The sequence below is a fragment of the Sitophilus oryzae genome, unplaced genomic scaffold, assembly GCF_002938485.1.
Source record: "Sitophilus oryzae breed Bouriz unplaced genomic scaffold, Soryzae_2.0 scaffold_1067_pilon_pilon, whole genome shotgun sequence".
Lineage (NCBI taxonomy): Eukaryota > Metazoa > Arthropoda > Insecta > Coleoptera > Curculionidae > Sitophilus > Sitophilus oryzae.
Genome location: NW_022145690.1, coordinates 3,081,788 through 3,108,423, shown reverse-complemented (window position 1 = coordinate 3,108,423; position 26,636 = coordinate 3,081,788). Strand labels below are relative to the sequence as shown.

General features: G+C 34.2%; 1 protein-coding gene across 2 annotated transcripts in view; it reads right to left on the bottom strand.

The window, feature by feature from the left end:
• Window positions 1-26,636, bottom strand: part of LOC115879954 (MICAL-like protein 1) — a 246,258-nt gene that overhangs the window by 129,655 nt on the left and 89,967 nt on the right. The window contains exon 1 of one of the 2 annotated variants that reach the window (XM_030897030.1): window positions 21,793-22,087. The exons of the other annotated variant lie outside the window; for it this stretch is intronic. The gene's annotated coding sequence lies outside the window, so the exon portion shown is untranslated. Of the gene's footprint in view, window positions 1-21,792; window positions 22,088-26,636 lie in introns of those variants that run through there. 2 annotated transcript variants of the gene reach the window in all.

Below are 26,636 nucleotides of genomic sequence, written 5' to 3'. Positions count from 1 at the left end.
TCAGTGATAAGGTGTTCTGGTGTTTCCCCATTTTTCCCACACAAAATCTGCATTCGCCGTTGTTTCTCAGTTTCAGCCTACTGAGGTGTTCGTTGAGGAGACAGTGTCCTGTTAGAAACCCCGTGACAATTCGAAAATTGGTTTTACTTAAATCAAGGAAAACCTGTGATTTTTCTCGGTCATAAGTTCTAAGGAACTTTTTCGAGTTTCTTAGACCGTTGGAGGACACCCATTCCAAGTTACGGATGGAGTCTTCTAGATTCTTCAGTTCCGCTTTCAGTTGGTTCCCGTTTGGAAAACAGAACGGTTCTGGTCCAGTTAGTGGAGTGTTCGCTCCTTTTCTAGCTAGATAATTGATTTTTCATTGCCTTCCATCCCTTGGTGAGCAGGCACCCAGAGTAGGAGGACTTTATTTTCTTTGCCTAATTTGTTGAGCTTCTCTAGGCATTCTTTGACCAACTTCGAATTGATGGTTACTGAGTTGATCGAGTTAAGTGCTGCTTGACTATCGGATAGGATGGCAATTTCCTGTTTTCGAGAGTTCCTATCTAAGATAAAATGTACGCATCTTTCGATAGCGCAAATTTCTGCCTGAAGGATACTGGGGTAGGTGCCCATTGGTTCGGAGTATTCAGTTTTCGGCCCAAATACTCCTATCCCTGTCCCTGCTTTGGTTTTGGAAGCATCAGTATACCACGTGATGGTATGGTCTTTTATATGCTGAGTAAGCGTTTCTTTCTTCCAATCCTTTTTATTACTCAATACTACAGTGAGGTGTTTCTCAAAGTTGTAAATTCTTGGTATGTCATCCACTGGGAGTTGGAGAAGTGGAATTTTCTTTTTGAGGGTGTTCCAAGCCCCTGACCTGAAAATTCTCCCAGTACTGTTTCCGTCAATGACCATTCTAATCATTGTCGCATTGGCATAACTACCGACGACAATATGCAGTGGTGTTAGGTCTAGAATGACCTCCATTGCTGCTGTTGGACATGTTCTCATGGCACCTGTGATGCAGATACATGCCAGTCTCTGTACTTTGCACAGGGTTTGCCTTGCTGTACGTTGCTCTAGTTTTGTATACCAAGCAACTGCTCCATAAGTAATCATGGGTCTTACTATCATGGTATACATCCAGCGCAAAATGTTAGGGGCGCAGCCCCACCTATTTCCCGCCAGTCTTCTGCATATCATGAGAGCCTTTGTGGCTTTGCTGGTAATGTTCTTAATATGCCTGTTCCAGAGAAGTTTACTATCCAGGGTTATTCCCAGATATTTCACTTCCTGTGATGGCAGTATTTCCTTTCCATCTAGATGGATTCTTTTCAAGTTTTTCAAACTTCGCTTTCTGGTGAATGGCACTACTGCGGTTTTATCTGAGTTAATACTCAGCCCGACAGTCCTGCACCATCTCTCAGCGATGCGGAATCCTCTTTGGATAATATCACACAGGGTGCCTTCATGTTTCCCCTGTGCAATGATGACTATGTCATCTGCGTACCCTATGCAGTGTATTCCCGCTAGAGTTAATTCTTCCAGTAGTTCATCCACTACCAAGCTCCACAGTAGGGGGGAGGTCACTCCACCTTGTGGAGTTCCTTGCGTTGTTTTAACAACTACAGTTTTGGTACCTATCTCAGCCTCTGCTGTTCGTGTTGAGAGCATTTCCCAAAACCAGCGAATTATCGTACTGTTCGCCCCTCTTGTTTCAAGAGATCGCTTGACCACCTTGTGAGGTATATTGTCAAACGCCCCTGCAATGTCCAAGAAGGCACAAAGTGCTGTTTCTTTGCTATCCAGGCTTGCCTGTATTAGCTCAGTTAACTGGTACAGAGCAGTTTCTGTGGATCTGCCCGCTCTATATGCATGCTGACTATCGTGCAGTGGCTTAACCTGTAGATGATTTACTCTAATATGGTTGTCCACTACTTTCTCCATCGTTTTTAATATGAACGATGTGAGACTAATAGGCCTAAATGATTTGGGGTTAGCCCAGTCAGTTTTGCCTATTTTGGGTATGAAGATGACTTTAGCTCTTCTCCAGATGGTTGGTATATATCGCTAAGCTGCTTCTTGTAATGTTTAATAGATGGTGTGCAGCTATTTCCTGACCCTTCTTTAGAAGGGCAGGAAAAATCCCATCTATTCCTGCTGTTTTATAAGGCTGAAAGGTGTCAATAGCCCATTTCAGTTTTTGTTCTGTTATTACTAGCTTGGCCGTCTCCCAGTCTTCCCTGCGAGGATTGTGGGGTTCGGTCGGAGCTACTTGCGTATCAATAGATATGCTACCTGGGAAGTGTGTATGAAGTAGGAGGTTAGCTCTCTCTTCATCTTTTCGGAGCCATACATAGCTACGGGGAATATGAGGGAGTTCACAATGCGCAGTTTAGTTCTTCGTGTGATTGCTGTAGTCTTCCATATCTTAGTCAGCTTTGTTGTTGCATTTCTTGTCATTGCCACTCTGCGCCTGATTTCAGCCTCGCATCCTCCACAGTTTGCTATCATGGAACCTAAATAGTTGAACTGGCTCACAACCTGATATCCAGCCACGGTTCGGACATCAGGTTGGTTATTGCGGAGGCGGTCAACAATCATCGTCTTGGATTTCCGTTTGTTTAGTTCCAAGCCATATTCTGCACTAATAGAGGACATTGCAGTCATGACTTCCTGCAACTCTTCTTTGCTGGCGGCTATAATCACGGTATCATCCGCGTATCTCAGGTTAGTTATCCTCCTGCCCCCTACGGATATTCCACCGTTCCATTCTTCAATTACTTGACGCATGAAATATCCATTGTAGATATTAAACAGGATTGGCGAGAGTATACATCCCTGCCTCACACCTGCGTTACTCTTAAAATCACTCGATAACGTGTTATTAGCTCTGATCTTAGCATTGTTGTCCTTATAGAGCTGTTTGACCAAATTAATGAGGTGATGTGGAGTGCCCATTTCTAGTAAGATAGTCCAAAGTTTATTTCATTTTACCTTATCAAACGCCTTGGAGTAGTCCACGAAAAATCCTTATGGGCACCATGCTGTAATTTTTGTGGTCTATCTGTTGTCCGTCCTTCTTGCCAAGTGGACTGCCCATTGCCACTTGAGGAATTTGATTGTGTGGATGACGTCTATTACCTGAGTCTTTTGTCGTGTTCACTCTCTTTTACAGTCTTTCTTGGTTATTCCCAGCATATTTCGTTCCATTGAGCGCTGTGCGACCTGCAATTTCCTTATAATGTCCGTTTTAAGTGTCCAGGTTTCGCATGCATAGGTCTGACTCGTAGTACATATTGGTGGACTGTTTTCTTCTTTAAGTTTTTGAGTTTCTTCCATAAGTACTCCATGTATTTTTTGATTTCTGGTGGTAGAGATCCCAAGCTGTGTATTAATTTACCAAAAAAAAATACATATTCTTCTATTATTTCCAGTGTTTTATTATTTATTAGAATATATTTTCTGTCTACTAGTTCGTTGTATATTATTGTTTATTTTGAAACCTACTAAAACGATTATTGCTGTAAAAATTTAAAGTTTAATAATAATAAACACTTAATTTAATTAGACAAGGCAGTTAGACATTTAAATATGTTAAACAATATATAAAATAAATTACAATACATTCATTTAACTTGACAAAGTTATTATCGCCAATGGCTTTACAATGTTGAAGCGTGCGAATTTGTCGATAAACTTGTTAGAATACCAGAAACGACTTTTTGTCTTCAGCACCAACTGGTTAAATATAGTCTGTCGTTACTTCAACTATAAAATACAAACTGCTGACAAATAATAACCGTTTACGGCCGTAAGAGAAAATCCTAGATACGCAATTAATAATAATGAAACTTGAATTTGCTTCGCAGTCGAGTGACTAATTGAAAACGTTAGGTCCCCGACTGTGTTATTACCCCGATTTTGCAAATATTCAGCCATTTAATAGGACGATTTTTGCTACTTTACATCGGTAAATAAACTTGTCCCTAACCGTAGACATTCACGCGCAACCATACATCAATAATTTAAATTAAAAGTATTTCTTTCACTATAGTAATATTTCCGTAAACTGGTTTTTACCATATATTATGCGAACCCGTTATCTAACAAGAAGAAAGAACTCACTATATCTCGATTGGTTATGTTTTTGTCTAAAATGTATAATTAACAGATTTAGGCTTTCAAACTTGAGAGAGAGAGAGGAGTTGGTATTTACTAATTATGCTAAAAAACAAATTCCTTTCAAACACCTGGTGATTCCGTATTAAAACATGTGGATGTTTTTTGGATGCTAAAAAATGAAATAATTTGATTTAAATACAAATTATATTACAGTACCTAAATAAATATTGCATTAACAATAGCAATCCAACTATTTATTTCTTCTGATGTATTTAATTTACTACTCATCGTTACTCTGTATTTACTTTACTAGCCTTAGATGTCTATTAACCTTACAGTGTCCTATTAGTAAACCCACTATAGTTTTGACGATCTTTCTGTCTTCGCTTATCTGCCATACATTGCCGAACGATCTACTGTGGACTTTTTCCTTGTCTCTGTCCTGAAGACCACTATTTTGTGGCCATCCATAAGGGTTGATCAGAAAGGTTCTGAGCCTATGAATGACATTGATGAGCCTTGTTCGGCCTTTTCATTGCCCTTGACACCATCGTGGACAGGTCAGGTTAATGTAGCATTGCTACGCTTACCCAATATATTCAGACAACGTATACTGTGGGACCCTGAGTGCCATTAGTCTTGGCTATTTCTTAAAATGGCAACTGATCGATGTGTTCTTTCCTGCCTGAATTTCGTCTACAGAATAATGGACTACCGTTATTTCTGCCTGGAAAATTGAGACATCAAAATTGAAAGATATAATTATAGAAATAAATAATGAAACATTTCTTAACTTTAAGATTATAAGAATGTATTGTAAAATTCAAAAATACTATTTTTAAGTGTTTGTATACATATATATTTATAATGAATTGCTCATCAAGAACGTTTACTCAAATCGTGGCTTCAAATAAAGAAATAAAAATTGAGTTTAATGCCACTCTGCATGAGTTAATTGCGCTTAGTCATCATGCATGCCGGCATTAGCATCAACTACATAAATCAAGACCATTTTTCTCATGCCCGCTTCGAGATAGGGGCTTTATTGACTACGTTTGTTTGGGCTCAAAGAATTAGAATTCGAATCAAGAGAATCAAGTTTTCGTGTAATACCTACCATTTTTTATAAAACATATTTATTAACTTGTAATGCTAAGTAAAATTCATGTATAAAATATGTCTCATAAATAATAATTACATTAGCATCTGCTTATTCTTAAATATTCAGTCATATTAATTAATATATGCAGCTAATAACAAGCAATTAACAATAGTTAGAAATAATTAAATACAAGATACGTAGTCGGGGTATTGATTGCAAACATAGTTATATTTATTATTTATTAAACTTGAACATGTGGGTTATGACATGACAAAGAGAGACATATTATTTTACTAGTTTTCATGCATGATTGGAAAATTTCTGAACAAGAAGGCTTTGCATGATGACAGATAAACAATTTTTACGCTAAATTCCATACAATTGCTTTAAAATTCCATACATTGCTTTAGCTATCACCATTAGGGTTTCCAAACCGGGATCCAGAAATTCCAGGATCCATTATACCGGGATCCTGGAAATTCCGGCATCCCGATATTAAATCCCGGGATCCCAAAAATCTGGCAAAATTGAAATGCCCAATCTAAAATGACTGGACTTTTATACACTTTAGTCTTTCAAAGATCATATTTTCTCTATACAATATCTAAAAGTTATATTTTTGTTTTTGCTATATTTTATTTTTTTGCAACAAGAATTGTATTTTTTTTTACTTACTAAATATGAATGTAACTTTGTTTTGTCCATTTTAATAAATCTCTTTTCTCGTTTTCTTTTTGATACACATAGCTGCATTTTTATTAAGTATTTCTTTAGATTATATTTCTCATTCTGATAGTCAATCTCCGGATTCCGGGATTAAAGGTTCTTATCCCGAGATTTCAAAACGGGATTGACGAAAATAGGAAACCTTTAACCACTCATTGAAAGGTCATAACACATTTTTATTATATGTTTCACCTCAAAATATAAATCTAGTTACATAATATATAAGTAATTATGACTTATACACACACACAGTTCCGCAAACAATTTAAATTTTAAATAAGTATATATTGAAACTAGGTTTATTTGCATACTTTTCAGGTAATAATGATACAGGTAACCAACTAATAATTATTGTTTATTTATGTTAATGAAATGGATATCCAGTTATATGTAAAAAATAATTATTTAAAAATATACCACATAATTGCATTATAATTTTTTTTAAATAATTATTCATTTTTAGCAGTTAAAAAATTAATTTTTTTAATAAATAACTGCTAAAAATGAATAAACTCTTTAATAAATAAAAAAGTACTAATAGGAATAATTCCTAATCGTAATTTGTATAGAATCAACACCATTTAATAAAACTAGGTAAAATATTCAACACGAAAGAAAATAAAACACTAAGAACCTTCAAAACCCTTCCAAAATAATTGAAATTTAAAATTGCTGTTGTACATTTTCATTTTATAAGACTTTTTATCAAAGATAAATATGCGTTTCATTCTGTTGCTCGTTATAATCTTTGAAAGACGTTGAAGAAAAAGAGCATATTCTAAAGATTAACTGTAGTAAAAAATAGTTGAAACTACTTAATAAGAAAATTACACATATTCTTCCCAAGTGAAAATCAACTTAAAAGAGAACCCAAGAACACATGGATGACTCCATCCGTAACGTGGAATGGGAATCCTCCAATAGTCTAAAGCCCAAATTACATTTATGAGTCAACCGTATACGGGTACTCGTATAGGAGTACGAGTTTTATTTACATTTAAATTTAGAATCGTATGCCATTAAACTGTGTAAATATGGCGCCTAGTAAAAGAAAGCGTGCTGCTATAGCCGGAATTCTAATGTTAATAATAAAAAAAAAGGATAGAATGTCAACAGATTGTTAGAAAAAAAGGTGAGTGTGGGTTAAAGCCTCTTTACAATCAAGAAGTGTTTTGGGAATTGAAGAAAAATTATTAACCGAGTTATTAACTCTATATTATTTGCTTCTTACATCCCATAAACACTTCATATTGTGCTAAAGATCTATAAATCCATCAATATCCTCCGGCGATAACTTATTTGCCGCCATTTTTGTCAATAAACAAAACCGGTACTCGTAATGAAATCGGATCTCACTCAACTTTGAAACAAACACGTATACGATCTACGAGTTCCTATTTGCATATGCTAAATCGTATACGATTCGCTTACTCGTAAATGTAATTTCGGCTTATGATACTCGAAGAAAGATTTTCCTCCATTTAAGTAAGAATGATTTTTGGTTTGTCAAGGGGTATTTAACAGGACATTGTCTCCTCAATGAACACCTCAGAAGATTGAAGCTAAAGCAGAGATTACACTGTGTCACTTTGGATGTACAACCAAAATGAATCATTCAGATTGAATTCATCCAAATTGAACATCCTTGTTTACATATTTTCATCCAGTTCGCAGCAGTTTACTGTTTCATCTTCCGCAGGTTGCCCCACCCCTCCCAGTGTTTTCTATATCGAGGTTGGCCGCACGGGTCGGCGTCGGCTGTTTACATTTTTCACTAGCCGTTCAATCTGGATGAATCAACGGTTCGTTGAACCCTTCTTTCAACAAAAGTAGGAAGACCTTCAACTTGTTTCATCGTTCTTGTTAGTGTACACTTTGGATGAAACAGTGATGAAAGGCAATTTATACTTATCACTTTGGATGATTCATCCAAGTTGTACATCCAAAGTGACAAATGTAAATGAGCCTTAAGAAACAACGGCGAATGCAGATTCTGTGGGGAAAATGGTGAAACGCCAGAACACCTCATCACTGAGTGCACCGAGACGACAACCATTCGTGCCATAATCTTTGGTACGCCTGATATCGGAGATGGAGAACTAACCTCTGTAAAACCGTCTCAGATACTGGCTTTTGTCAGATAACGCCTTGAGACAGTATAATGAGTTTTAACTCAAGAAAGGGGGACACAATAGATGCATAAGGTCGCGGTGATTAACTTATAAAAACTTATAAATAATATCAGGAGCATTTCCATTTCTTGTAAATATATACTAAATACTCCTTAGCTTGTAATTATTTGCGTTATATAAGAATGTATTTCCTAAACTGTTCAGTACTGTGTGTGTTTTAATTCGATTGGATTAATACGAAACAAACCTGCCCATCGATTCGGCATCGCCTGAGTGGCAGTCGTTGTAGCGAAAATTGACGTCTGGCACGTTTATTTTTCCTTCTACGGTCTGAGAATGGCGCGTCCTTGACAGAATGACACATTAGAAAATGGGTTGGTCGTTGCTCGATTCCTCGGGCGAGAGTACCAGTAGGTTTTGTTGCGTTGTTTTCGATTGTATACCAGTTCTTGATGGTATTCATTAAGCTGCATTGTATATATTAATTTTAAGACGGGTCAAAGAGATATAATGAAAGTAACTAACACATTAACGAACATATTTAGTAAAATTCTTTTATTAATTATATAGAATTGCGTATTTTGAACGAATTATTACTGAATTTAATTGTAGACCTAGCTGTGGATCTAGTGAGAATAAATACACTCAAATTCAAAAAAATCGCAACGGAAAATTTTGTCGTCAAATTTAAGGTGTTATTCTTTTTATTTTTAGCCTTATTTTCATGATTTTTTTGTAAATTGTATATAAATATATAAACTTTAATTTCTAAACTCAATTTTTTATAAACTTTAGTATTAGGCTTATACAAGGTTAATCGTAGGGTTATTTTTTAACCCTAAGTTTAAAACACCTTGTGCAATGATTTGATGGTTAGGATTTTACCAAACCAATATTTTTCGATCCATGTTTTCTGAGCATTATTTATTTGAGTTTTTTTTGCGTATATCAACACGTGCCTTGGTCAATTTTTAAGAGCGAAATGAACAATTTCCAATTTTTCCATCCATCATTATGTAGTTTTTGATGGTATTTTTCAATATGAGGAGGTGGCTTTGGTAACTATTTCCGTAATGACGTCGCATTAAAACCCTATATTGAAATTTAAAAAATGTTAATAGTAACGATGCAGTCTTGGTTATAATAAACATTATTAACAATAACAGAAGTAATGATATTAATAAAACATAACTTTACTGAATTAGTCTATACACTGAAAAAAAATTGGAAGAAATAACCTAATAGGTACTTCTCAGGCCTCTATATCTGCCACGTTAAAACGTATACATTGTTCAACTACCCTTCTGATGGTAGAGCGATTAGTTAGTGTGTAGTACTCTAGCAACAAGAGCAATGGTTCTTGCACATTCTTCGACACTAAGAACCATATTCAATCGCAGTAGGTACCTATACAATATACAAAATGTAATTATCAATATGATCTTACAACAGTCTGTTGACTGTTGTCGTAAGATCATATCCTCATAAGAGCCACCACCTCATATTCAAAACTCAGAAAACATGGTACTGATCGAAAAATAATGTTTTTGGAAAATTTGCCCACAAAATTATTGCACAGGGTGTTTTAAACTTAGAGTAAAAAACAACCCTTCGATTATCCCTCTATAATAATCGAAATACTAAAGTTTATAAAACAGAGTTTACGGATAAAAGTTGATATATTTATATAAAGTTTGCTAAAAAATCGTGAAAATAAGTAAAAAAATCGAGCTAAAAATAAAAAAATATAACACTTTAAACTTGACGAAATAAATTTCCGTTGCGTTTTTTCTTGCATCTAAGTGTATTTATTTATTTAATATAAAATAGCACATAAACATCGAACATTTAAGCCGGGACCCTATTAGGCCACACGGCACGCCATGCCACCCCACGTCATGAAGATCTGTGCGTATGTTTTTCCGATTAATTACATGTGTTGCGTACACACTAGGGCTCACACCACCCCACGCCACGCCACGCCATCCCACGCTATCACACGTATGATGTGCCAGATTTCATGTATTGTGTACACCCTTTCCCACGTCGCAACACGTGGGCTCTCCTGGGTTACTGTGGCGTGGTGTGGCCTAATGGGGTCCCGGCATTTACTCTTATTTCTTCCAGATGCTAATAAAGCTATTCATTCCAACTTATCAATTTAAGGTGTTATTCTTATTAAACACCACGCAATCCAACTTATTAAATTTAATGTGTTGATCTTACTAGACACCACGCAATATGAGATTAAATTGAAATGAAAGCTTAGCGTGACTAAATAAAAGCACTGCTCTACAAATATACTTTTATAACAACTCCTTATATCTTAATTATTACATCGAAAAATAAAATCATATTACAATGGTTATTCCGATTTCTAAATATCAAGAATCCGTAACTATTAAATTTGAGTCAATCAACATCGATAAACCTATTAATAAATCGATCGATAATTATCAATAAACTGCACCAACTAAGGTTAACTGGCACAATCGAAAACATTTATTACATATCCGTTTTAAGAACGACGAAATATATTCGCCGATTTTATCTTTCGCAAATTTGTAACAGATTCGATATCGTGTAGTGAAATCCACCGATGCATTAGTAGAAAGCTGCATAGGTGTCTAGAAAAAAGCGCATTTTAAACTTATTTGTCGTCTAATCTATAACGAGCGCTTTCTATTATCGACTCGGCTGGAAAGTTCACCTAAATCTAATCAATCTAAAACCAAGTTTACGTTTATCAATCACCGATTCCATAATTTCTCCTTCAATATATTAGCATATATTGACTCCTTATTATGTAGATTTTTTAAGGACATGTCAGTACTCTGATATAGGCACTTTCTAAGCTCATACAAACTACATTTTTTTATACTTGCCAAAAAATATTATCTAAAACGCAAATTCAATATCACCAATCCTATTAATTTCTATTCAAGATACAGAGCGTCCTACCGGTAATACGAGTAGTACCGTATTATCGAATTGTCAAAGACGGCGGGGTATAATGGCAATCAATGTCAAAAATTAACAATAATTATAGAAAAATTAAAAAAGAATAGAACGTTTCCAGACACACAAATCGATTAAATCCATCTGCAGCATATCTCTATACAAATTATAAATAATTTTTACTCAATATACGAATAATGAATTGTTGATGTATTTGTAATGTTGGTCAACCTTCTTAAGGTCAACTGACAGTAAGCGCCATTAAAAAATAAAGAAGAGTACGGGCCAAGTAAATGACGTCTAGGGCTTTACCTCGCCAAAATTATCATCGATTGTGATACCCCACCCGTCTTTGACGCCTTTTCTTTCGTAGGGTACAAGTAGCCTACGCATTTTGAATATTTGAGTGAGTACTGATCTCGCTGGGGAGCAATTCAGATAATCATTTTTGAAAGAATTCAATGATTTCAGTTAAGTTTAGTTTTAAACATCTGCTGATGATGCTAACATGTTTATCAAAAATAAAGTGTTTTCGTGTATTGTTGGAAATTAAAGTTTTATTTTTCTGTTGTAATGCCAAAGGTTCCAACCCTCAACTGTAATCTCTTGGATGTATTAAACGATATGTTACATATTACATTTCTAAATTAAATTTTTAATTTTCTAAATTAAAAATTGGTAATAAAATGATATTATTTTTCTAACAAAAAAGAGTTTAATAAAAACAAATTCTTTGCCTATTCGATTTTTATTGGACTTTGCTGCATCCCTTTAACAGAATGCCTGCTTTACGCAAATTCCTAGATCATAAATGAATCAAGGTACCTATTTCCCAAAAATATCAAGTAAAGACTGGCCAACGACACAGATTACATGAACATTGAACATGACAGTGGTATGTTATTTTAATTCGAAAATAAATTGTATTTTAGGAAACTTTGCACTGTAAAAAAAAATGAGTGAAATTTCACTCAGATTTCACTCAATACTTTCTCAATTTCTGTCCACACCCGATTGAGTGAAATTTCCACTCTACAGAACCGAGTGAATCTTCAATTCTCAGAGTGAAAAGCACTGAGTGTTTTCACTCAATCGAGATTAGACGAAAGACTCCTTTTTTACTCATATTGTTTACCTTGAGTAGGATTTTGATCGATTTTGATAATTTATTCACTTTAAAATGAGTGAACTCACTAAGTGTTGAGTTCAAGACACCTTTTATTGAGTGACTTTTACTCAAATTTGTGTTACACTTAACTCGATTAGTACTCATATCTGAGTATTAATTTCACTCAGTATTGAGAAATATATTCTAAATTATTTTTTTAAAAGCTATATGTAAGCTAACTTGTTATTTTATAACAGGTGGGCAGGTGCCTTTCAAAGGTAAGTTTCAGTTTAGGACATGGTCTCGAACATGTCCATTTCCTAAAATTCACTTTTGGGAGGCATCTGGTCACTTGTAATAAAATAACAAGTTAGCTTACATAGCTTTTAAAAAAATCATTTAGAATATTTCGTTTTTTTTAACAAACCAAATAAAAAACTGTAGAACCTTCAAAAATATTTTTATTTGTCATTTTTATTTGACAAAAAAACAAATAAAACCAAATATAACACTATTATTATAATATCAAAAACATTTTAAAAAGTTTTCAACTCTTTTTGGAAAAAATACAGGAACTTTTTAAGCTAGATGTCTAGAAAAGTTGCATCACATCGCAAAAATCCGCTTTATTAAGAGCATTCGTCAGCTCGGCTACCAACATTCTCGAATATTTCTAATTTCTAAACTAACTTTTAATAACGAAAATCCTCCGGAAAATCCAGATACTTTTCCTCCTGAAAATTAAAAAAAAATGTTATTCTGCCAAATGTTCCAGTTCCCAGTTCCAGATTGAGGGAAAGTACCTAGATTTTCGCTACGCTAATTAGTCCAGGAAACATCCGAGCATTGCGGCAATCAGTAGACGCAGTCGAATTTGAATATATGTTAGGCGGATTTCTGCGATGTGAAAAAAAATGTTCTTAACATAAAACATATTTAGGAGTTATGAGTTCGTATTCGCTTCACCACGCCACGCGGCCACTGTCACACTTTACATCACACACACATACACTATGGACTTGTAACCTGGGCACCTTCGAAGGAACAAGACAACCTACGACTCGAACAGATAATTAAAAACTGAGGAACAGGGAAATAGCTTATTCGGTATCGAAGAAGCGCGTATGACGTATGATTAGTAATGAGCGAAAATACTCTAAACTGGGTGATTTCACTCAAATTTTTATTGTGTAAAACTATAACATGAGTTTTTAAGTGAATTTTTCTATTCCATTACTCAAAGATAGGGGTTATAACTCGAACATGAGCTTATTCAATAGCTATTGATTAAATAGAGATCATATTTGAGTAAAATGATGAATTTACTCTATTTTAGATAAAAATGTACTCAATTATTTCACTCAAAAAATTCACTCCCTGAGAAATATGTGTTCACTCAGGCTGATTTTTTACAGTGTGGATGTTGTCTCTATATGTTGTTTGAATAACGAGTAACTCTCTTATCATTACAGTAAATGACATAAAATCTTTATCATAATCATCATCATCATTTTCAGCTTATTCAACCATTTCCAATTATGTTGTACCCTCCCTCACATATTTAGATACTCTCTTTGTAGTTGGGCCCATTGGTGTCTATTCTTGACTATCCCTGCTAGTTTCCTAATATCATGGTCCCTTCTCACGTTTGATCTTTTTCTAGGTGTCTTAATTCTTGGGCGTGGGTTCTAAAGCGTGGGTACCATGCTGTCATTTTTGTTGTCCGTCCTTGCCATGTGTCCTGCCCATTGCCACTTGAGGGATTTGACTCTGTGGATGACATCTATTACCTGGGTCTTTTGTCGTATCCATTCTATTCTTTTACGGTCTCTTTTGGTTATTCACAGCATATTTCGTTCCATTGCGCGTTGTGCGACCTGCAGTTTCCTTATAATAACCGCTTTAAGTGTCCAGGTTTCGCATGCATAGGTTATGACTGATAGTACACATTGGTCGAATGTTTTCTTCTTTAGATAAAATGGCAAAAAGTGCCTTAGCATAAAATCCTTATAGTGTGTAACCTAACCTATACCTGTGATATTATATTCAACAACATTTTCTGTTTTCTGTCAAACTTTAGCCAAAATATGTTGTATGGACCCTACTTCGATGAGCTCATAATAAGTCGCTACACTTTTTATTAAACATCATAAATTTAATTTATCCAGTTTGTTTCTAATTTAGGCAAATTGATTTTTGTAACACTAAATTCTTAATAAAAGTCATTTCCACTGAAATTTAAATCATATAAATCTTGGAAATAAAAAGTAAAGAAATAAAAAGTCAATCGGAAATATCCTGAATGCAGATAAGGAAAATAACGATAAGATATTGATTGTAATATGTGTTTAATTCTCTTTCATACTGTATATGAAAATATACACTTTTATGTATGCATATAAGAAAATAACAAGATAAAATTAACAAGGTAAGACGACTATGGATTTGAAATAAATTTTATAAAATTATAATTAAAAAAATAAATAAAAAAAATCTTTAAATAGAGATAGCAATGATCAATACATATCACATATAACAAGATATAACATATGCATAATTAATTGTACACTTAATTCTTGAATACTCTGTGCTATAATATATAATTTTTCGAAACAGAAACTCAAAAATAATATAAATTTTATAGACACGAAAACCATTCAATACAAACATATTCAGTAAGTTTTACACAAAATTAAAAAAAAAGTTTTCTTAAGCAGCCTATCACGGTCCTTAGTATTAATGTTTAAATATAGTTGAGTGTTTATCACTGTCCACAAAGTAATTCTCATTGTATATAACCCCCATTAAAATTACATATTGAGGTATATAAATTTAGTTAGAAATCCCATGAAAGAATTATTAGGTACTTCACTAGCAGAAAATACATTGCGATAGCATGACGAAGGCCTAAACATATATCAGTTATTGTCCATTAAAATGTTTTGTAAAACAACCAAATGTTTTTAATAGTTAAACTAGTTCAATATTTTTATAACTCGCTTTTTGTTTAAAAATATGTCATGCAATTTTAATCATCTGATGATAATGCAACCATTATTAGCAAAGCGTTTTTCCAGTAAGCGTAGTCTGAATAAATATGTAGTTTTTGAACAAATTTATCAAAATGTTCCAAAATTGTCGATAGGCCATTGAAAATTATATGGCAAAGGACCGCAGTTCGGATTGCGCCTAAGCAAAATAGGCCCTGTCCATATTAGCCTTTGCAGCAAAGAGCAGACGTTAACTTAAAGAACTTTCCTTTAACATGGTTAGCCAATCGTTCGTTTTTCCATGACCATCTTATCTGATAGCCAAGCAGCACTAAAAGCGAGTAATACCATCAATTCGAAGTTGGTAGGTAAAGAATCCCTAGAGAAGCTGAAAAAACTAGACAAATAAAATAAACTCCTCCTACTCTGGGTGAGCGCTCACCAAGGGATATTAAAAGGCAGTGAAAAAGCAAACGATCTAGCTAGAAAAGGAGCGAACACTCCACTAACTGGACCAGAACCGTGCTTTTCAAGTTGAAACCATTTTAAAGCGGAACTTAATACCTGGAAGACTCCATCCGTAACTTGGAACGGTAATCCTCCAACAGTTTAAGATACTCAAAAAAATTTCTCAGAACTTACGACGCGGTAAATGGGAAAACACCAGAACACCTCATCACTGAGTGCGCCGAGACGACAACCGCGGTTCGTGCCGTAAACTTTGGACTTTGGTATGGCTGATGGAGAACTGGCCTCTGCGGATCCGTTTCAGATACTGGCTTTTGTCAAAACCCTGAGACTGTATGATGAGTTATAACTCGTTATAACTTAAGAAAGGGGAACACACAGTAGTTCTGCAAGGTCGCGGTGATTAACCCCCCTCCTAAACATTCTACACATTCGGTGGTTTTGGTGTATTGTCGAACTGTGTATTTTTTCTGTTTACGTTTTGTTTGCGTCAAAAAGAACTCATTTGATGTCAACATCTGCGAAGAGCGATACAATAAATTAGCCATATAGAGCTCACAGCCAAGATCCCAATAGACTCACTGCGGCTAATTTGAAGTTAAACCCATAACACCTGAAACTTCCTTATTTATTTAACTCGTTAAAGACCCGACAGCCATGGTCGAGAGCGTCTTAGCCATATGCAGTCGAGAAGATTTTATTTGCCTTCTGAAGGACTGCATTTCACAATGTTTACACAACGCATTCAATATGGTCGCATTGTGCAATACAGACGACGACAAACGTTCGCTTATTATAGGACTGGCATATGTAAATATTTAAAAACTGTGTAGTATAAGGAGTTTGAATGGGGCTATATGTGAGTGAGAGATTTGTATGGAAAATTCGACATGGGAAGAGGTTTATTAAAAGAAAACACTTTCCCTTTTTCATACAATAGGCTTCATGTTCAAGACTCGTCATTTATCTGATATGATATTGTTAAATCATTGAAAATCGACATTCAATAATTTTAATTAGTCCATTAAATTAAATAGTGTACTTATTTCAGAAAGTATTTTTAACTTTTAGTAAACACAAAATAATGAACACTTACAGCAGCTTTTCAACAGTTCAGAATCAGCGTCCTCTAAATAGTCAACATTTGATCTAAAATGAAACAGACAAGCTGATTGAATTTTTAGGTAATCTAGTTCATTTACTAGCAAAGATTTACGTTGTTGCTAAGAATTATTCCCTGATTAACTAAACAATCTTTCATTGTACATGGTGCAAATGTAACAAAAAAAATTGGCGCCGGGAGGCACGTATAGCTGCTCATACTAAAATATTTTAATAAAAAGTTCGTAGGCAGTTCTTTTAGTTTCAAAGCAAAGAAATTTTTCCAATTTTGGTCCGCAGTTATTTCCCCTATCCGATCCGCCACCTGGGGTCGCGTCCGATGGGAGTTTCGAGTTCTCCACACGGATTTTCTCAAAAACGGACTACGGAAATACGGAATATCTCAAAAACTGCGACTTTGACTGATTTTGATGTTATTACAACTTTTGTTGCAAATATTATTCCTAATCTTAAATTGAAAACCGCGTTTCGCTAGCTACTGCAATTTTGGAGTTACGATTTTTTAAAATTTTTAACTCCATACCCACTTACCTCCACCCCCAACCCCCCACCCCCACCAAAAACTAATGGCTAGATTCTCGGGTGCCACAATATTTTTGTGCCAAATTTGGTTAAAATCGGTTTAGAGATTTTTGAGTTATCGTGTTACAGACGGACAGACAGACAGACACCATGAAAATATTTTGTATTTATTTAGGTCATTTATGACCCAAATAACTCATTTTGAGAGAAATTAAAAAAAAACGTTTTTTGCCGATCTTAATAGCCTACCATACCTGTCGGTATGGTCGGCTAATAATGATCGATTAAAATATAATCTATAAGTGAATAATAACTAAACTAAAATATAAGTGATTACTTAAACTCTGTTTAACTGCAAATTTGTGCAAACGGCTACTAATTCCCAAAAAATAATCCTAAATAATTCATATAGCATATTATGAATGTATTTTGTGCCAAATACTGGTGGGTATTTAAGTGTAGGTGCTGTCAAGAATCACAGTGAAATGAAGTGTTGCTAAGTGTAGGGTTGCGGTTTTAGGTAGAGTGATAAAACGACGCTCTAAGCTAATTACATCGATCTGCTATCTATCGGAGTCCCGTTTTCTAATATTAGATAATTTTTTTACATTTAATCTGAATTTTCCAAGTCGTTTTTAAATCTGTCTAATCGATGTGTCAACACTGAGTGTCGAACAAGCTAGGATTCTGGTAATTGGTTGGTATTTTAGGCTGATTATCGACTGCTGCCGACGGCTCTCAAAATGTTGCCATTATTTTTTTAAATTTTCAAAGTTAAGTAGTTCGGTTTTTATCAATTTAGTCTAAAAATTGCAAAGAGCAAATATATTTCTCTTTTGGCTGGACCTACCATCCCTTAAAACACTTGCACTTATTTCTGGGACACCCCGTATAAGTATTTTTAATTTTTTAATGCTTTGAGTTTTTGGTATACCATATATACTTATCTTAGATATACCATTTATATTACAGTTATCAATATAGTTGAATTTAACACTCAAGTACGATATACGGCACGTTTTTCAAACTAAATGAAAAAAAACTAAAATTGTACCTAACACAGCGCCAAAAAGTATAGCATTAATTTTGAAACGTGCAAATACTTAATGCACTTTTAAGAGAGGTACAGCTATTTTAGTTAAGTGGTTGTAGTGCATAACATACTTATAGATAGACAAATTTTATAATGGTTTGGTTTCTAGGAATTATTTGTGATATCAAACTAAATTATATGAATATTTTCTGTAATGAGGTGCTAATTATCGATAGATATTGAATAAATAGTTACTAGAACGAAAATGTAATAGAATTGTGACAAAGTTTCATGGCGTGATATAAAAGAGATCAATTATCTTCTGAAATGTGTGAATGTTTAATTTTAAAAATAACATCTGATTCTAGCGATGACTAATCGTTAAGTACATTACTACTCAAGTCGATTCGCTTTACTACAACATGTAATATAAACAAAAATGTCTTAACATAATTAACATTATTATCAAAACAACATGATTGCATTATATTTTAAAGCGAGCATTTCAATGTGTGCTAAAATAACCTCTAAATATAAGTATACTGACCTATTTTTGTTAACCAGGTCTGTTCAATAACTATAAAAACACCTCAGAAACCAAATAAAAACCAGAAGTGGTCACAAATTTTATTACTTTTCTAATGAGATATATAATTTACCGACCTACCATTTTATTTTAATGTAAGTCGACCACGTTTGTTTAATGTGCATGAATGACTAATCTGTAAATATTATAAGTAATCATCTGATAGATTCAAGGTATTTTTTTTCAAAGGTAAATAGAAAATAATCTCTTAGTGAATTATCCAACACATGATCAGTAATACATTATATATGTATGTAATTAATTCTGAGATTTCATAAATGGTTGTGTTTAAGATTATTTGTCGCTTTAAAAATGCACCTAGGTATTTAAGAATTTACTACAGTTAGAGCTGGAACACATTTGGAGCAAAACAACAAACAGACTGGATGGTACTAACCCTGTCAGCATCATCATACTTTTTTTAACCATGCAACTTATATGCAAGAAAAGTTACAACGCGTGCACGTTCTGAGTTTTTTGATAAGTTGCTGCAATTTTTTTGCACTTGCAGATGATAGATCCTGATCTATAATTTTCATCTTGCAACCTTTGGGTATTTTTCAGCGGCGAATCTTCCATTGATGCGGGTGATGCGTCACATCTCTTCAATATATTGTAATACGTTTTTATTTAAAAAGGTCACTAAGATCTCCTATAATAAATTAAAATTGTCAGTAAATTTATTCAAATAATTAAATTCAATTTCAATTATTTAATAAAATTGAAAAAACTGTAAAACGGCTTTACTTAGAAGTGTTTTGGTATATTGTGATGAATTTTTGTTTTATTTTGATAAGAACTTACATTTTTAATATAAAATTATTTTATTGCCTACTAACAATTCAAAAGAGATAAAAATAATAATTATTATTACTGCCCTATAATAGGTTCATTTAGTTCTCATATTGTTCATGGACAATGGTCATTTAGCTAATCATGTCGTTGACCAACTTGACCTTTAACAAAAAGCATTTAAAATATGCTCAAAGGAAAAGAACAATCGTTAATGATCATAACAGAGTAAAAAATCAAGCACCAATTTTTACACAAATCTTAGCTTATAAAAATGTCAAAATATAGTTTAAAATTTATTGATATTTTCAAAGGTAAATAGAAGCTTCATAATTATAATTACTACCTATAATTCAAAACAAATTATGCACAGCATAACAATATAAACAATTATTATTGTTATAATGAAGTATAAAGGTTAATTTAAGTTTTATATTGTTCATGGACAATTGCCATTCAGCTAAAAATATTATGTAGATCATTTTCGTGTCGTTGACCACACTCAAACTTGACCTTTGACAAAACCATTTAAAAATTAAAGCCAATTAAACACTTATCAAGAAGGTATATTTTATAAAGTGATATTCCTAATACTTTATCAAATACCACTAAACTGTGAAGGAACTAACATCATATTTCTGTATGAAATCCAAACACTTATCTAAAAATTAAACACTTATCTAGATTTGTTAGAGTAAAAAATCAAGAAGGTATTTTTGATAAAGTAATATGTATTCCTATTATTTTATCAAAAAACCACTAAACTGGGAAGGGGCTCATCTCACAATTCTGGTTGAAACCGTAGTCCTAGTCTCAGTTTAGTATATTTACTCCAATCCTAGTTTTTCTGTTAGAATCAAAACATAAAAAAAGCTTCAAAAAATCTATTTTTCAGTCAGTAATTAAATTATACTTATTTGATATTATCTACTAAACAAATAAATTAGAAACAAATTAGCATATAGTTCAACAAATTCATTTTCCCCACAATTAATGAATTTCAAATGAATAACAACACACTTAAGGAACCTCAGTTAGTTCATAATTGAAAAGAAATTGTTTTGAAAACGATTGTCATGACCACTGTTTAATAATATAATCATAGTTGTGAAAAAAAATGAATATCTAATTTTTAATTTTGTTCCCTAAAAATTAGTGATGAGCAAGAGTGATCTTGGTCTTGCACAAAAAGCAAGACCATAACTAGCGTTTGATCTGCCAGGCCAGACTAGACCAGAATTCAAGACCTACCAGTGCAAGCCTTCCGCAAGACCAAGACCAAGTATGCAAGAGTCTTGCGGTCTGGCATTTCTTTCTTACAAATTATTGTTTTAATTTATTTAATATAGTGTTATCCGGATTATGGCATAACATTTTAAAGAAATAAATGCTGATTCAATGTATTAAGTATATACTGAAAATCAAAATCAGGAAAATAGCTATTTTAGTAATTTCCCTCTTTAAAAATAAAAGGTTTATTTAGAGATTTTCTATGTAGAATGTGCCTCTAGTAAAAATGCAAGACTTGCAAGAGTCTTGCAGCAAGACCAAGACGATAACTACTAAATTACCTACAGACGAAGACCAAAACCAAAGATGTTTGGTCTTTCATTTGCTCATCACGACTAAAAATTATCAAAAAATTACAAGATTTTATGATTAACTTTGCTAAATATATTTCATCAAGTAGGTATAAATAGACGTATCATAAAAAATAAATAAGAATAATAATTAAATCTAGCTTCTTATCACCCGAATATGCCAGAATAAATGATTCACGAATAATTCGAATTAGGTAATTGTACTGTATTCTTATCTATGTGTAAACACAACATTTCAAACATATCACATTAAAATCTTTTTTAGTATTGAATTCAATTTTGCAAATTTTAACAAATCTGGTAGTAAGCAGCAGAAATAAACTAATTATAGTCAACTTAGTTTTGAAATCTAACCACCAAAACTTAACGTATCGTATCTCCATATCCAAAAAAAAACAACTACAAAAAAGTAGTACTTGCCAATAGAAAAAAGCTGATTTTTATCACTTAAAAATAATGTTAAACGCACATAACTTTACTCATTATGACTCCGAAAATCTCTAGAAACTACAAACAAACCAAAAAAAAATCGGACTTACCAACAAAAAAAAAATTGGAATCTTCGTTCGGCCTTATCGCCGACTGGAACGCTGGAGTCGAGTTGTTTTGGCCGTAAAACAGCTGTGAAATCGCTAAACAATCCTGAATTGCCCAAGGTAACGTACCGACACGTGTCGAATGATGTAAGAGACAGACGACGACGACGGCAGCAGCAATCAGCAGGAGCGGCGACCGGTACGAACCGAAAAGCGCGAGAGAATTTGTGAGACTGACGCGGCCGAATCGTCAACGAACGATCGTCGATCGAGAACATACACATGCACGAACCGACACCCCGGCCTACTCTGAACAACTCCAAGTCGCGCTATCTCGCCGCGAAGGGTAACCGATCTGCACCAACTCCGTTTTAAATTAAAGAATTTAAAAAGTTAGTAATTTCCGAGACTGTAGACGTGAATAGCTCAATATTAACTGATGAAGCACAGTAAAATTTAAATTTACCGAAAACATCGATAGAATCTTTCTACATGTTGCGCACAAGTAAATGGATATTAAACATCAATGATTTTATTGGTATCAAAGCAGTCTGCAAAGACAGAAAGCATCAAGCTCAGACATATAGGTTAGGTTAGGTTAGGTTGATGGGGTTTGGTATCATGTTTGATCCCTCACTCGGAGGCCTTGGGCCCATTGCGATACCCCTATATTGTTGAACCAAACCTCCCCCTCATTCTTTCTTTGCGTTAAAGCACATCCAGCTCTTTGCAAAGTTCCCGATGTCGCTGATGTTGGCTTCTACTGCTTCGTCTAGTCCCTCCAAAAAACCTTGCCCTAATGTTTTAAAGCGTCGGTATTCCAGTGCAGGGCAGTGGCACAGCAGGTGCTATATGGTTTCTTCTTCCCCTCCGCATTCCCTGCAGTAGTCGTCGTTGGAAATTTTCCATCTCACGAGGTTTACCCCCGTGGGGCAGTTTCCAGTGGTGATACCTACCATTATGCGTACTAGATTCTTTTTGTGTTCTAGTATTTGTTTTGTCTGTTTGATATCTACCACTGGCCATAGTCTTCGAGCTGTAGCGTAATCCTCACGGAGCTCAGACATATATCTCTTCCGGAAGAAATGCGAACAAAAAGAACAAAAAAAAAGGTCCAGTCAATAAGAATTAAGAATAATTGAAGAGGCGGCTGTAATATCCAGGCAGCTCCATTTTAATAAATTCTGGTAGCCAAAGCAGGAAGCTCGAAGAGCTGCCCTGTTCTTGCTACAACCAAAAGCAAGGCAGTCCAAATAATGTTGTCATTTATGTATTGTTGTGATGAAGTGCCTAATGAAGATGCTGAATGAAGATGCCTAATTGTTGCAAAGAACGATTGGCAAAGGCTATTTTTTAAAGGATCGTTTTGCTTGCTGAACTATCAGTAAAAATAAAAAAAAATGTGATTTTGCGCGTTCTCCTGCTCTTTAGTTAACCTAACCTAACCTAACCTAACCTAACCTAACTGCTTCTTCTTCTTCTATAAATTCGTCAATAAGTAATTGATCTTTGAATATATCCTTCTATCCTGGCATAAAAAGTTCTGGCGTCAGAGATTGACTTCGCAGTAGTCCTAACGCTGGCTGGACTGAAAGTTGGTAAATAAACTGAGTAACTTGGATATGATTTGGCTGATTCCCTTTTTTAAAGGGAACTAATTTTTCCTCCTACGAAGACAAACCGTCCATTGGCGTTACCAAAGCCACTAGAAGAAATCCATAATTAAAAAATTGAACAAATAGAGTAGGTAAAATAGGTGTAAAACACCCTAGTCCAAAGATAAACCAGGAAGTTTATACAACACATCCTTACAGAAACCTCAAGAACTTACTCGTATTCCCTTAGAAAAAAAAATTGTGGAGTTAACTAGACGTAACCAGTAAGGTGAGAGTGATATCCCCTTAAAAGTTCATTAGTTCATTATGAAACAACCCTGTTACAGTTATATGTACAATAAGATCTGCATATTGCCTGAGAGATACCCATCAGCTTCAAACTATGCACCACAATTACCATTCTTGACGAAATATAGATGAAGTTGAAACATCTTACATGGCAAGAGCAAGTATAGCGGATCTCTTATGAACATTTGGTGTTATTAATAAAGAAAACTATACGCAAAAAATCAAATTATCCAACTCACAGAATAGTTGTTTACATTATTAAGCGTTTTATCCGTAACACGATTGGTGCAGACAACCGATTCGGCCAAATGAAAGGTTAATTTTGTCTTAGTCGAATTTGTTTTGGGATCTCTAGCAGGTAGCCGGCGCATTGGAAATTATTATGAAAGCTCGTATGGGGCCCAGAATAAGGCATCACAAAATAAAGCCCATCAAAAGGGTCGGGGTTTGAGGGGCCGACCCATCCAAAGGTTGTTAGAGCTTGTTCGAACGCGTTCGAGGCTCTCGTGGTGTTGCGCTGTAGACAAGGTAGTCCGGTCACGAAATGGGTTTATTTTATGGAGGTATTAATAAGCCATAATCGGTGTATCGGTAAAAAAGTTGTTTTCTGAGATTTTTAGATGGTCTAGTCTTCAAGAAGATTTGATGATTATGAGTTATAAATATGAAGAGGTCAGAAGCAGCAGATCAATTCACTTGATTAGTTTTCTCTGTTTCCAACAAAGGAAATGGCATTTTTATACTAGAATGAGTCTTAAATAAGTGCAAATATTTTAGGGGTAGTATATTTCGACCGCAGAATTTTTATATAAAAAAAATTTGGATTTTATTTTAGTTTTTAGTTAATAAACATAATTTCTTGATGATATGGCAACATAGATAGTAAAATCAATAGTTCTGAAAATGGTGGACAGTGGTTGTCAAAATTTAAGCAACATTATTTTGGAAATTTTCAGAGTAAAATTACTCGGCTTTTTTGGACATATCTGAAAAACGGGAAAGGGAAAATATGTTTCTTTTATCGAGATCTATCAACCCTGAAAATATTTGCACTTATTTAAAAAAGTGTGTAAAAAAGGTGAGTCTTAAGACTCACCTTGTATATCAAAATGTGTTGCTTTCTATGAAATCCATTGATGTCAAATACATACACTAAACATCTTAAACATAAACTTACATAAACTCTTAGTCTTAAAGTCGTAAAGTAGTAAAGTATACTTTTAGTAGGAAAGTTTGTCCAATGAGAAGATCCCCCACAATGACAGTTTTTCCTGTCATTTTAATTCACAGGCAAATTGTATTTTCTATAATTTTTTGAATGTCGTCACGAAAAAACGTCGTTCGAAATTCAGGACAAGTGAGCTCTGAGATACGGACAAATTCGTCCAGGCATCGCCATAAATAAATCATGAATTTATTTTGGTAAAGTTTATTGTCTAATGAGAAAACACCTGACAGTGAGAAGTGTTGCATGTCGTTTTAATTTACAGGTAAAATGTATTTTCTGTCATTTTTTAGATGTTCTCTGACGATATTCTTCCCCGACTCACAGACGGACAGACACACAGACTTTAAAGGGGAAATTACAAGCAGCAGAGAAAGTGTTAAGTATACTTTTTTGCCTTTGTGAACAGTACTAAGAGTTGTACTGCATACGTTACATACGAGATGATAATTGGCTTATCCTTTTTTAATAGAAGGGAAAACTTTGAGCATATTAGTTACTACGCACTATCGTTTTGGCACTTTTAAATGCTTTATTTAATTGGTAAAATCCAATGTTGCACGTCATACTCGAATACCGATACTTCCACATCAATTTACACGTTGCAAATACAATTAGCAAGAGCTAATCTCCGTCCAACGAGTCTGAGAAGATTTCGACAGATGATATTAAAAAAAAACGATTTTCTAGGGAATTAAAGTGACGCGCACAACTAACTGCCCCCTGACTTCAGACGGCACAGGTATAGGCATCTTATCAGTAAAATATAAGTTATTATTATAGGATGGCTGTAATGTTCTACAAGCAGAGGTTTACGCTATAAAGGAAGCGGTTATATACGAGGGAAAATCGCTGATAGACCAATCACAGTTAGCATGGGCCAAGATGTCAAGAAAAAAATATATAAACTTTGAGTACTTTATTTTTTAAATGCCGATACCACTGGCTTCAAAAAAATATAAAAATTAAAATCGCCGACGTACAATTGGGGTCTCTACACAAATTTAAAAAAAAAAACTTTTTCAACCAAAGTAAAAAGCGCGCAGAAAGTTTTGTTAATAATAAATAACGACCATCATCACCAAAAGGTAAGCTTACTGTTGCCCCCCTCCATGTTTCTAAGTCCAGGAGGTTGGGTTTCTGCACAAATTTAAATAAAAATAGACTTTAATCCAATGCAAAAAGCAAAGAAATATTTTTTTTCTAATATTTTAGTTATAAAATTTTACTTTATGATCATAAGTATAAGGGTATTAGTAAACAAGTAAAACTACAGACTAACAATTAAGGAAGTACAATTAATAACTTTAACACACACTGAATTTGGACTAAAAAGAAAGAAAACCATTAGGTACTAGCTATAAGTAAATAAATAAGTTTTAAACGTGGTTACTGTTGTAGGAAGCAACACTCCTAAGGAGATTTTTTTGATAGTTTTTTGATCTCGGATTTAAATTAAAGTTTTTTGGGAACAACTTAAAATAATGATGCACCTGCTCTGAGGCTTGCTCAGAGTAAAAGCCCAATGCTTTCTGTGAAATACTAACAAAAGTAGTTCTCCACTTGACTGTAAATATTTTGAGTTAACATCACACCAGGCACATGGATGGCATGATGATGAAGATTGAAGGCCCATAATATGATCATTATCAACATTAGATCTGCGGCAAATGTGTAAGAACTGACTCCACAAATAGTATCGAGTTGCAAAATCTCAA